Source organism: Castor canadensis, chromosome 4 (genome assembly GCF_047511655.1).
Source record: "Castor canadensis chromosome 4, mCasCan1.hap1v2, whole genome shotgun sequence".
NCBI lineage: Eukaryota > Metazoa > Chordata > Mammalia > Rodentia > Castoridae > Castor > Castor canadensis.
In genome coordinates, this window is record NC_133389.1 from 82,994,289 (window position 1) to 83,008,527 (window position 14,239).

General features: G+C 39.5%; 1 protein-coding gene across 2 annotated transcripts in view; it reads right to left on the minus strand.

Moving 5' to 3' along the window:
* The window catches only part of Ptpn4 (protein tyrosine phosphatase non-receptor type 4), a 171,741-nt gene extending 161,530 nt beyond the window's left edge, over positions 1 to 10,211 (minus strand). For both annotated transcript variants that reach the window (XM_074070542.1, XM_074070541.1), the window contains exon 1: positions 10,065 to 10,211. The gene's annotated coding sequence lies outside the window, so the exon portion shown is untranslated. The remainder of the gene's footprint in view (positions 1 to 10,064) is intronic.
* Between the last annotated feature and the right edge of the window lie 4,028 nt (positions 10,212 to 14,239).

Genomic DNA, 14,239 nt, shown 5'->3' on the forward strand with positions numbered 1-14,239 from the left:
AGCTAAATTAGTCCACAGTCTTACACTGCCAGCCTTTTACTTTTTTGTTAAATCCAAAGCATTGTATAATAAATTAAAATTGTAGCAAAGCAGGTGGTTCACTGGAGAACACTCCATTTAAAATAATAAGTGTAAACAATTATCAGCTACCCAGAAAACTTTTTGAGCGACTAACAGTTTGATGATTTTGGGTAACAATGGTTTTATTATGTATGCTTTTGTTAAGTCTAAAAATGTAATTCGAAAGGAATATTTGTAAGACTGAAATTTAGGAATTCAAAAATAGGACATAACACAGAAAACCAGGACAAGAGGAGAACAGGTACAGGTTCTGGACTCAAACCTACTTTTAAAACCTCAATCTGCCATTTTTTAAGTGTGAAAGTCTTGAAACTCTACTTTTTGAGCCTTAACATCCTCTTGTGTAAAGGGCATAATATTAACTATGCCATAGGGTTATTGAGAGAATTAAATATACTTTAAAATATTTTTATTTTATTTATAATACCCAGTAGAGTGTGGATAAATATTAATTTCATCTCTTTCTCTTTTCCTTCCAGTTTTAATCTAAGCTACTGAAATGAGGAGGAGGGTGAAGTTTTTGGCTTAGCTACAAAGTCTGAAAGGCTGGTTCTTAATGTAAGGTGGCTTTTGGGGAACACTAGTTCAAAGAGAAAAGAGGTAAAAGCAAGTGAGTAATAAAAGTAAAAGGACCTAAGAATTGAAGTATAATAAAAGTTTAAATAATGAGAAGTATAGTAAGAGCTTAATAGTGTATCTACACAATAGCATGTCGTGATGTAGGAAGGAAGGGAGAGAGGGAAACAGGAGCTCTTTATATCCTGAAGTCATATGATCTTCAAGGTAGATTTTAAGTGAAAAAAATTAATATAGCACAAAACATTAATATAGTAAGGTACTTTCTATAATGAAAGGTAGAGGTAAACTGTAAACTATATATTTGTTTCTATTTGCATAAATACTATAGAATATGCTAAAAAAAAGTAAAACTGGTTACCTATAAAAAAGCAGGGAAAGAAAAGACAGAGATAAAGTGGTATCAAAACTTCTCACCAGGCATGGTAATACACACCTATAATCCCAGCTACTAGAGAAGATCAAAAGTTCAAGGCCAGTCTGGGCAAAGTTAGCAAGATCCTATCTCAAAAACAAAATACAAATAAAAGGGCTGGGACATGGCTCAAGTGGCACATTGTATGTGCAAGGCCTTGAGTTCAAGCCCCAATACTGAAAAAGGCTTCTCCATATATACCTTTCAATATTATTCTGAAATGTGACCCAAGTAGCCACATTACCAATTTTAAAAAGGAAATAAAATTTATATAAATTTTAAAAATAACTGAGTCAGGCATGGGAGCACATGGTAGCACATGTCTGCAATTCCAGGACGCTGAGGCAGGAAAATCACAAGTTCCAGGCCAGCCTGGCTACCTAGAGAGTTTAAAGCTACAGAGTAAGACCCTCTCTCATTCATAAATAAATAAGTAAATGTCTGAGAATTTTGATTATACTGCTACACTTTAGCTATATACTAACACATAGTTAACTATGACTGATCCACACCATTTCTAGCTATATGTGAGATTTCAAGTTCCTGTGAAGAAAGGACAGTAATTTCCTTGAGGATAAAGATAATGTCTTACCCAATTCTGTATCCACAATGCCAAGCACAGGGTCCCTGGCACCTTGCTGGTCCTCTGACAATAACATTAAACTGACACTGGATTTACTAAAATACTTTTCATCTCAAGTCATCTCCAATTCTGGATGTAATTTTTAATTGTACTGCTGGTGTCTGTTCACACACAAGAATACACTTAAATTCATGTTTTTTATAGAAATGAATGCAGGAAGTTCTTAACAGCTGTATATCAAAAAGACAACATATAAAGTTAATAATAAAATAAGGTTAATAATGAGCCTTGAATTATTCCAAAGACCCATCATAAGTTGGCAATTGTCTGAAATGAGGCAAAGTCCGTTCAGGATAACTTTTTTCTTTGATAGTACATGTTGCTATATTGTTTCACTTACCTACTTTCAAATAACCACTATAGTTTCTTTCCCTCCATTCCCACAAATGTTAAAGTGCATGTAACCTTAAAAAAAACTTAAAAAAAAAAAAAAAAGTATTTCTCTTGATGCTGTCCCCCAATCATCTATGACCAAAGACGGTCCTTCTTTCCTTTATAACTAATTTCTTAAACACTTGACTAGTTTCGTCAATTTTGTTTCTTATCACAATCTTATAGTGTGTTTAACTATTCTGCTAAAGCAAGGAACCGCGCGCTATTTTACTGTAGGAAAACCTTAGCAGCATCTCAACAGATTTCCTACGTTACCACCTCCAAGCTCTCTTAAGACACTGAAGTCTGAGATGAGACCTGGGGAATTTATGTATTTAATCAATATCTCAAATGATTAGGAAAGAGGTGCCCTGTCCAAATACACTTGAAAACAAAGCTATGGCAATCAATAACATTCCAACAGTCAAATTCACAGCATTGTCCATCTTCTCTCTTTCTCTTAGCAGCATGTGACACCTTCCTGAAATTCCCTACCTGTTCACCTTTATTTTTGGGGGGAGTAGGTGAGAGGAGACGGTGCTGGGTTTTTAACTCGGGGCTTTTGCCTAACTACTGCTTGAGCCATACCTCTACCACACAACCACATACTCTTCTCTGTCGTTACCATTCAGTCTTCTTCACTTCTGAGAATACCTAACCTATGATGATGGTTAGGACAAAATGACCCTCTTCCTAATTTTATGTACACTTCATTATGCATACTTCATTAGTGGGTGTGACAGTCACACCCACTGCTTCAGCTATAACCTAAGGGATCCTAAATCCTGTTACTTTGCATTCCAAAACACTCAAACAGGTAGTCAAAAAAAACATGCTTCGGTATCAGACGACAATGTATTTACTATTTACACAGTAACATGCCCAAAGATATACCTTTCTGAATTGTACCTTCATTCTCCTTTAAAATTAGGTATATAATGCCTTTCTACGATTTTTGTTTCAGCTAAATGGGAGGGGTGGGGGAGATTAAATGAAAAGTTCTCTTCCCTGCAAGGATCTGACACAGCATGCCCTGATGACCCATAGGCCTCAGAGGTGACAGGACAGGAGACAACTAACTTGGAGTTGGAAGACTGGCACATTCAAGATTATGGTATTCATTCTATTTTTGATTAAAAAGTGGAGATGCCAAAGATAAGTGGGTAAATTTTCCAATTCTTAAGAGTTTCTAAAACTGTGCTTTTCCCAACTTGGGGAAAATGGTAACTTCTTTAACACACTGGGATAAACGAAAAAGACAACTTAAAGACAAAAGAAACCTTCCTAAAAGCTCCAATATGCACAACTGGGCACTCTATTCTAAAGGTGACAGGATTCCACTCATTGCCCAAGCAGGAAGAACACATACCAGGCTTTGTCTCCCACCAGTCACCCTGCATGCACACATATACACACAGATTCATACAAAGAAGCAAACACCCACGCTCAAGAGAGATGAACATATTCAACAAGACAACTTGCATTTCTCCAAATGCACTATGCACCCTTTATACCTCTGACTTTTCGTACATACTGTTCTCTACCCAGATCAATTCCAACTCACCCATCTAGACCACACTCAAATGTCACTTCTCATTTCCCTCAGATCTTATTACACTGCCACTCTGAATTGTTTGTTGACATGTGTGACCAAACTAGAATTTGAACTGAAGGACAAGTATCATGCTGCATTTTCCTTTAATAGGACTACTCCCACTATAATAAATTCAAATGTTAATTAACATGTAAATGTTTGCTGTACCACTCCCTAATAAAGCAAAAGTTTTAAAAATACATTAATTAAAACAATGAAGTACAACTATACAACAAATTAGAATTTTCTCCCCAAACAAGAACATCCACCATTAGTACTTTTGTAAGAGAGATCTGGCATAACCTCTGAATATTATCCTAGCCCTACAGTTTTAGGCTGAGAAAATAAAAAAATGTTTAACAAGAGGCAAATGACTAAATCAGCTATGATAAATCACCTGAATAAGTAATCGTTTAAATTATACTCATGAACATGGAAATGGGAAAATGGAAAAAGCAGTAATACCAGTTACCACTTATTGATCATCTCCACTATTTAAAGTGCTGTGCTGCATGCTTTATATGCGTTATCTAAATTCTCACAATTCCAGGCCAATTGGCTCAGAGGTTGTATAATTTGCCCGAGATTTGTGAGACCACATTCTACACTGCTCTGCCTCCAAACTCTGTCATCTTTTCCTTACATTGCCAGACCCCTTCTATACAATGTTTCCAATATATTAAACTCAAAATTGTATGCTGACTTCACTTTACAAAAAAAAGTAACTATATTTATATATATTCATATGAAAATATAGGTATTATATATACATACATACATAGAGAGGAGGCACACAATTAGCTGGAAGAAAAAAATACCCATTCAAATGATAGTTAAGGGTAAATGTTGCTACAGTACTTATTAAAATTAGCAACTTTTTAAAAAACAGAATTGCTGAGCTCATGAAGCAATACAAAAAAACCAATTTTTGTTTTTAATTTTCTTATCTTTAGTAGGTAACATAACAATTTAAGGAAAAACTGTAAGAAAGACATACTAAACTATATTAAAACTAGCATCCATTAATCCCAGGATACTTGTTACCAGGACTCAAAGCGTGATCATTATTACTGGAGTAAGTAGCACTGTTCCAGAAAAAAGGTGAATTCTGAGAAAGGCTTTAAAAGGAGGCACAAGGATTGAAAAGAGATAGGGATGTTTAAACTGAGGAAGCAAAGGTGAAGGGGAAAGCAAGAATGTTTTCTTTTTAAGCAAGAATGAGAAACAGAGTTTGTGAGATGAAATTGGGGGAAAGTCTTCAAGGTCCAGCCAGTAAATTCTTAATTAATTTGATAAGCCCCAGGGAACTGCCATACATCTGAAATGGTAAGGTGGCTTGTTGAAACGCTGTCTTTAAAGTTTCAAATTTTGTTTGAACATAAAGCACTGCTTTGGGTTACACAATGTTTTCACCAAACAACTGTGTAAGGGGGCAGGGGAATGTCTGTGGGGGTGAATAATCCATTACCTTCTATGTGTGTTTTATATATCGTCTCAAAAACAGAAACTAATGAAACAAAAATCATATTTGAAGATGACACATTGGGGGACCCTGTCAACTTCAGTATTTGTGAATATTAAATGCACTGTGCATTTTAATATAAATTATACAACTTTAGAACAAGAAGGGACCATGGAGACAATGGTTCCGTGGCAACCCCTTCATTTTAACAACTTTAAATTGAGGCTCAAGAAATAAAAACCGGCTTCATTGTTACACATAAACTTGTAGAAGATTAAATATTGGAACTCAGCTTTTCTAGGATGTAAGATCTAAAGCTGTGCTGTTTAATACTGTAAGTAGTAGTCACATCGGACTACACATTTAAAATTACTACAATTAAATACAATTTCAGTTTCTAACATACACTAGTCATCCAAGTGCTCCATATCCACACATTGTTAATAGCTATCTAACAGGGGAAATATTTATCAATTACATTTCAACAAAGTGGGAAAAGGGGGAAGAATATTTTCACCACTGCTGAAAGTGTAAGTGGACTACAATGATCTAAAGAACTTTAGCGTCAGACAGATATTGTTTGGACTCTACTTACTCAGGGAGCGGGGAGGAAGGCAGGGGATTAAGAATACATACCTCACAAAGTACACTGGACGACTAAGTGGGGTAACATGAAAAACTCTTGTACTCTGTCTGGCAAATTAACAAATAATAAATACTAGCAAAGTAGATCCTTGGTATCTGCTGATGTATGGTTCCAAGAAGACCACTGTTAAGGAAAAACCATGAATGCTCAGGATGCAGAGTTCAATACTCTCTACTCAAATTTACCTATACCCTATGTATAGTAGCTCTGAGTAGCCATAACTTGAAACCACATGGAAGCTACATTAGTGTCAAAAAATTACCGTTGTACACATTAATACTAATCACCAATAACTAGCTCTTTATTTCACACTCTTTATCCCAAATATCATTTTTCCCATAATGCCACGCACTTCTGCTAAAGACATACCTCCTTTCAACAAATCTAAAATTTTTCACTTTGTCACTTAAATTATGTACATTATGCACCCTTTTGGGCTTGGTAGGATTGCCGTAACATTTACCTTGCTTTTGGGGCACCATCTGCTTTTTGGGGAGACTAATCTTCACAAAGTTAAGGGCAGGAAAACACTCAGAAGCTCATAGACAATTTAAACACAACTGATGACAATGCAGAACTGAGTGCTTTTAGGCATCAGCTGAGCTATATAATACATATAAAGGAATTTAAATTTCATAAAATTTCTCTTGATTTTTATTTATTTATTGTTTGACCATACTTGGTCAAAATTGTATGAAACAAATCCACAAATGAGGCAAGCTTTCCATTCTGCATCCCTTTTTCTTTCTGCTACTCTATATAAGCCTCCTGTCAGAAGACACTATAATACATTCAACCCCCAGTACTGCCAAAAAAGTGATAAGAACACAATGGCCCACCCTAATAAATAGCTTCTCAGGACAGTCCACAGCATATCATTCTCATTTTGTTTTTACTAATTTCTTCAAACTCTTGCACCTCTTCCAGTATTTCTACTTAGGAATAATGAAATGGAGAATGAATGTGAGGAAAAAATACCTCTAATTAAGAATGTAATAAATCTTTTTTCTTTTTCTCTACTCCATTTTATATTAGACTATACTGACTTCTTATGCAAAGGATATGAAATAAATTATACCATTCCTAGACAACAGTTCTTTACACCAATAAAGATTCTACAGTTCTTCTATATTATATTTGTTCTCACCATTTGTACTAATTGAATATTAAATGAAAAAATAATAACACCTTCCTACAGAACTTTCCTGGCAAAAGTAAAAAGGTTTCCAGAATCTTCAACCAGTCTTCAAGGCTTAGCAACTTATTCTAGGGAACCAGTAAATTTAATATATCAGGACAATAGCAGTCCAGATAAAACTTCCTAACATGCAAAAACCAGAGAACAACACAACTCAACTCAACCTGTAAACCAGCGCACTTATACCAATAACCAAATTTTATTTTGGAGCAACAAGTCATATTTAGCTATATTAAGTCATACAGACTTGCATTCCAAGAGAATTCGAGTGACTTCACCAATTTTGCATTCTTAATGACTAACAGAAAGAATTCAAACTGGGCACGATGGCTCACACCTGGGAGGTAAGGTGACTCATTGATCCAGACCCGCTGTGGAGAGGGGTCTTGGTGACACCCTATCTCAACCAACATCTGGTCACCATGGTGCTCACCTGTGATCCCAGCTACAGGGGAGGCTGAGATCAGGAGGATGGCAATTCCAGGCCAGCCCAAGGAAAAAAAGGTTCATGAGATCCCATCTCAACAGAAAAAGGTAGGTATGGTGGCACGTGTCTGTCACCCCAGCTACTGAGGGAGCATCACCATCCAGGCAGACCAGACAAAAACTGAGAATCTATCTCAAATAACCAGAGTAATAAAAAAAAAAAAAAAAAAAAAAAGCTCCTGCCCAGCAAGTGTGAAGCCCTGAGTTCAAAATCTAATTTCTTAAAAAAAAAAAAAAATCAAATAGAACTTCTAGCTATTTGCCTTTAAACATCCACCAATCCACCAAAGATTCCTATACATTTTTTAAACACTTTCTTCATGATTAAAAGTGACTAAATTGGGCTGGATATGATACACACCTGTAGTCCTAGCACTTGGGAGGCTGAAGCAGGAGGATCACAAAATCAAGGCCAGCCTCTGCTACTGATTCACAAAGATGGGGGAAAAAAGTAGTCTCAATAACAGTGCCTCCTTTAAATTATCTAGCATTCTTATTTTGTTCCTTAAAACTAATTTACTCAAAAACATGACCACTAATCCCTCTTTTAGAGTTGAGAATAAGTCATGAACACTAAACAAGTAACAATAATACACATTGTGCTGTCACTTTATATCCGTATGTTTAGCAGATAAGATTAAAACTACTTAAGTATAAAAATCAGAGAATTTAATAACAGTCCATGGGGGGAGGTAGTGGGGGTAAATAAAAAACTTGAAAGGTTTTTAATTACCACATAAATTTATTACTATTCCACTTTATACATTAAAAAAAAAAAGGATAGGTACCTAAGCCTAAACTGATAAAATCTAATTTGTGAGATTCTGTCATTCTTTTTAAAGTCTTTCAATAATAATGAAGTGTACATTGGTCACAGTAGAACAGCTCAAATGAATTTTCCTGAGGCTGCATTCTAAGTACATCCGACCCAGAAAGTATTTTTAGCAAGTGTGTTCAATCAATGCTGGTTTTATGCCTAGCCTAAATTAGAAATTAGGTGCCATAAATTTAAAGTAACATATTACTATGGATATTTGAAAGGTATTCAATTAGGAGATAAGAAAAAACTAACAAATGTCACAATTTACCCACAGCCCAAGAAGGTAAGATATTAGAAAACAGGCAATAAGAAAGTCACGTCCTCATCTATTACTACTTTTGAGGAATCAGTGACTTTCTAACTTAATAAACTTTAACCTCTTCGATATTAAGAAAAAGTATAAAATAGTGATGCTTCCTTGTGTTTTAAAAATCTCTTGCCAAATGTTTAAAACAGATTAGCTAAATCACAAATATTCCCATGTACAAAAAAAATCATGTTGCGCTTATTAATCATTCAAGTTGACCACGTACATGTGTCAACGCAAAATGTAAGAAAGATATGTGTGCCATTAAAAAAAAAATGTGAAGAGATACAAAAATAGCTTCTGTGGTAATTGGAGCAGAAATGTATTCTGACAAAATTGGTGATATCCACATAATGATAGAACTCTTTTGAGATTAAAACGGTTCTGAAAAATACACAAACTTTTGCCTTAAAAACATTTTTTCTTTAAAAGAAAGTTAAATTTATATCAAATTCAAGATTTAAGCACACTTTCGACTCTGAATAACCATTTATTTTAAGGACATCCCCTCCCCCCTAAAAAATGAAAAACAATCTTTCCCCACTGTCACATTAAAGTTCAGAAAACCAAAATCTTAAAACGCTCTGGCTTTTACTGTTTCCGTCTTATTTCCACTCAAATCGTCTTTTACGAGTCGGTCTGGCTTTTTGTTTGTTTGTTTGTTTCTCCGCAGACATGTTTTAAATACAACCAGCGAGCTGCGCTACTTCAACTGGGCCCGAGATCTGGTCACACAGACTTATAGTCCTTGTATTTCTTATGCGCAAAGTTGCTAGTATACTGGAAATATGACAGGTCCTCCCAGAACAAGCGCTTTTGAGAATTCCTACAGATCGTCCTTGCAACTACTGATGTCACCCTATGATGCAAGCCCAGACATAAAGTCTCCCGTCCCAAGTTTCGCAGAAGCATCCATCCACATAGCTATGCAACTGTAAACCGCTCCATTTTAAGGAAACCCTGGGAAACGATCAGCACATCTGTTCCGCTCCATCTCAACTTCCGTGGCTCAACTAGATTCCCAAATACGAGTATATGCTGGCAGACGCATAAGAGGCTTAAAACTTCAACAGGCAAAGCCAGTGTGCTCGTGCAGCCTGCAAGACGCGCTCATACGAGCCGATTCTTAAAAGAATGCTAATTCTACCAGCTATGGGAAACTCTGGAGTTTGGGGGGCCGTAGCACAGTCCATCTCCGCATCTACTCCATCCCTTCCTTATCCCTTCGCTCACCCATCAGAGATTGCCACTAGAGCCCTGGAGGAGCCTCGGGAGCCTCGGTCCGGTGGAATAAAAGGGAAAAGTATTTTGTTTTGTTTTTCTTTTTTCCTTTCTTTTAAGAATCAACTTTGCACCTTGGCTACCTGGCTGCCCTTCCCGCAGGCCACAAACGCCCCCAGGTAGCAGCACCTCGTGTGCACGGTGCAGGGCCGAGAGGCCAGCGGAGACCCGGGAGCCTCTTACCTCCGTATCCCAGCCGCGTCCTCTCGGCTGCAGAAAAAGCAAACTGGAGGCCCGGGCGCGCCCGGGAGAAGCGCGTCCGCCGCGCCGGGGGGCTCTATCAGCGCCCCCGGAGCAGCCGCCGCCGCAGCGGCCGCGCCACGGCCCCGAGCCGCCAGCACCACCTCATACTGCGGGGCTGCGGGCCAGCGCCGCCCGGCAGGCGGCGGGAGGCGGGCAGCGGGCACCCTCCCCTACCGCCTCGCGGGGATGAGATAATCCACACCCCCAAAAGTGCCGTGGGGGAGGGGTGCTCGGGGCGGGGGCGGGGGTGGGTGCTGGCCCCACACCGCTGACCCTCCGGCTGCAGCCAAAGTCTCTCCCCGCCCCGGCTCAGGCCCAATTTCAGCCCCTGGGAGACCCTGGAGTCCTGCGAGAACAATGTAAAGGGCCGCGAGGAGCGGAAAAGCGCGCGGCGTGAGCCGGCGGGTAATCCTGGGCAGCGTTTGTGTGTGAGAGTGCAAGAGGCGCTCAATCAGCCCCCTCCTCCTCCTCCGTCTCTTCTTCTTCCTCCTCCTCCACCTCCTCCTCCTCCTCCGTCTCCGCCTCCTCCCTCTAGCACACCCCGTCTCCTAGGCCTCAGCATAGCAACCGAGCATGGCGGCTGCGCAGGCGCGGCCAGTCAGCAGCCAGGAGCGGCGGCGGCCGTCACAGGAGGCGGTCTCGCGAGAGTCGAGGACACGCCCATTCCCTGCTAGCACAGGAGGAGAGGTTGCACCAGCCCCGGCGCACACGCAGGTGCGAGAGACGCCGTGCAGAGGAAGGTGGGGAGGGCGGGCTGAGAGGAAGGGGCGGAGCGCCAGGGCCCCGCCCCATGGCCACGCCGTGATTGGTTGCTTGGACTGTGACACACACACCCCCGCCCCCCCCCACACACACACCTCGCCCTGGACATTACTTGCCCAAGAGACCCCACCCAGGCGCAAAGAATCTAAGTGTTAAAGAGGGGTGCTCGACATTATGGCACCAGTTCATCCCAACATCAATGCTAGTAAAGGGTACAGGCTTTGGGGTACAGTTTCGAATTATTTACCCTCTTATTAAATATAAGCTCTAAAAGAAAGCCTAAACAAAAATATTCATTTATTAAACGATGAGATGCCTTCTCTGCGCCATAAACAAAGCGCTTTCAAAATCTAATAGCGTGTGAATTTGGTGTTATCACTCCATAGAGTTTTTTAGCCAGGTGTATCCTAATATTTTTTATTAATGTTCAAACTTACTAGTGATAGTATAGATAACCTATGGGCTGGGTTAGAAGCTGAAATAGGGGAGGGGGAGGGGGAGGATTTGGGGACCGTCACACCCCTTTTGCCTTTTTTTTTTTTGGCGATACTGGAGGTTTCAACTCAGGGCCTCACGGTGGCTCACTTTAGCCACGCCCCCAGCCCTTTTGCTTTTAGTTATTTTTCAGGTAGTGTCTTACACTCCCCAGCCTCAACCAATATCTTTCTGCCCATAGCCTCCCGCGTGGCTGGGATCACAACGGGCGCCACCACACTGGGCTTGTTGGTTGATGGATACGCGTTAACTTTTTGCCGTGACTGGCCTCGAACCACCATCCTCGCAATCTCCGCCTGGGATTACAGATATGAGCCACCTCACCTGGCCTTTTGTCAGTACCCTCTCATCTCCGAGCACCTTCTTCCTCTGAGCTTCAGCGCCTTTATTTAAAATAAATAAGTAAATCAAAATTTACTTACCTTCCAGGCCAATAAAATGACCGTTTACCAATCAGGGAAATTTGTATGAATGTGTGGAAGACAGCTAGTTCTAGGCATTGGCTTCTACTTCCCACCCCACCCCTACCTTTTCCATTTGAAATACACAACTGTCAGTCCTCTACTCCTGTTCTTCCCAGGTCTCAGTACTAACCTGTGCTCATTCCCTAAGTGTGCATTCTCACCTCTAGCTCTCCAATTTTCTATGCTTTTGTTCATGCTATTTCCTTAGCTAAAATACTCTTCACCTCACCTCCACCAACATCTGCTCATTCTCCAACAAAAGATCAGATTGGCGCCAGGGTGAGTGGTGGTGCAAGGCTGTAATCCCAGCATTCAGGAAGCTTCAGCAGGAGAATTATGAGTTCAAGGCCAGCTGGGGCAACATAGCAAGATCCTAGCTCCACCAGAAGTAATTCCTCCCTTCTTCGGCACAGAAGTGAATACCTCCCTTTGATTCTTATCACAATGTGCATTTCACTGTACAATACTTAGCCCTCTATAGGTCTTACTGCTACTTCATTGTCAGGTCACTACTGCTACTGGAAAGAAAGGATTCTGTATCCCCTATATGCCTGGTCAAAAAAGAAAAAAAGAAAAGAAAGAAAACAGGTGCCCCTGGCTCACACCTGTAATCCTAACTACTCAGGAGGCAGGGATCAGGAGGAATGCAGTTCAAAGCCCACCTGAGCAAATAGTTCGAGAGACCCTATCTCGAAAAAACCCATCACAAAAAAAGGCTGGTGGAGTGGCTCAGGGTGTAGGCACTGAGTTCAAATTCCAGTACCACAAAAAAAAAAAGTTTTTTGAAAGAACAAAATGGTTAGGATTTCAGGAAGACACCATGTTTTTGGGTGATATTAGTCAGGTCTAGATTGATGCTCTTAGAGTGTTGTGACTAGTCTCCAAACTGATTCTTCTAGCTTCAGACTCTCCCCTTCCAGTACATTCCTCCTTCCCCCATTGGTAAGCTACAGTAACTTTTATCAAATATAAACGTGACTTGTAATGTAAATATATATGGAATCTCAACATTAGTAAGGGCTAGAAGGGACATCCTTTGTTTTGGGAAACTTCTCAGGATGAACCTTTTAGTAAACAAATATAAGCCTCAAATCCATCTAGTATTGTTTAGAAAAATTTGTAAAACCAGGTTTTTTAAATTGAGATATAATTCACATATCATAAAATTTACCCTTTAAAGAATGTAATTTAGTGCTTTTTAGAACATTCACAAAGTTGTACAACCGTCACCACTATCTAGTTCTACCTCAAACTGTCACTACTAATTTTTGTTACTGATTCCATCTCCACAAAGAACCTTACCTGTTAGCAGTCATTCACTATTCTCTCTGCCCCCAAGCCTCTGTATATTTGCCTACTCTGTATATTTCATATAAGAATAAATTCCCGATGGAACTTCCAAGAAGTTACTAGGATGGGCCCTTGTAAATTACAAATATCATTATTCCTACAGAATTCTAAATTGCCTTAAATCTACTCACCCACAACCCTGGAAAGAAAGGAATAAATAATTGGGTAAAAAAATAAATAAAACTATGTCCATCTCCATAATGGCTCTTTTTTTTTTTTTTTTAAATGCTGAACACTAAATTCGTGTTACCAAATTTTACTGTGCATATGGATCCCCTGGCCATCTGGCTAAAGTGCACCTTCTAATCCACAGATCTGGGGTAGGGCCTGAGGCTCTACATTGATAACAGGCTCCCTGATCCCTGAACCAACTCGGAACAGGAAGAGTACAGTTCCTTAAACTGAAGTCAAAGAAAATATATTTGCAAATTTTCTACAAAAAGAAGTACTTTTCGCTCAATTTAAATTATGTACTCTTAAAATTAATGGTGTAATGCCTATCCTGAATCACTAATGACCACTTGGCAGACAAATGCCAAACTTGACTTTGTATTTGGCACCCACTACAATCATAGCGGTGAATTCCATATTCTCATTTCAGTGAAACAACCTTATCCATCGAATTACAATATAGAATATTCATTGAATTTGACAAATCCAATTTGTAAAATTGTTTTAGTTTTATAAGTGTAGGAAGCTGTGAGAAGAAGGAATTTATAATTAATCTCATGTTTATACCTAAGAAACATAATTAAGATATTTAATAGTTGGGAATTAGCAAGGCTTTTTTTTTTTAATTTAAAAATGGCCTCAAACATTATTGGATATTGGCAGACACTACTATTGATTGTGACTTTTCTTCCCGTGTCTGCGGCCTGCTCTTGGCTTTGAGAGAGATTAAGAGCAAGGGCGGTGTCCACACTTGAAGGTGGTTGGCAGGTGTGGAGGACTGACTTTTTGCTCTGTGTGGTTGACAGTAGGACCTCTCCTAACTCTGAGTAACTAGGGCCAGGAAGAAATAGGCTTTTGTTCTAGCCTGTACAA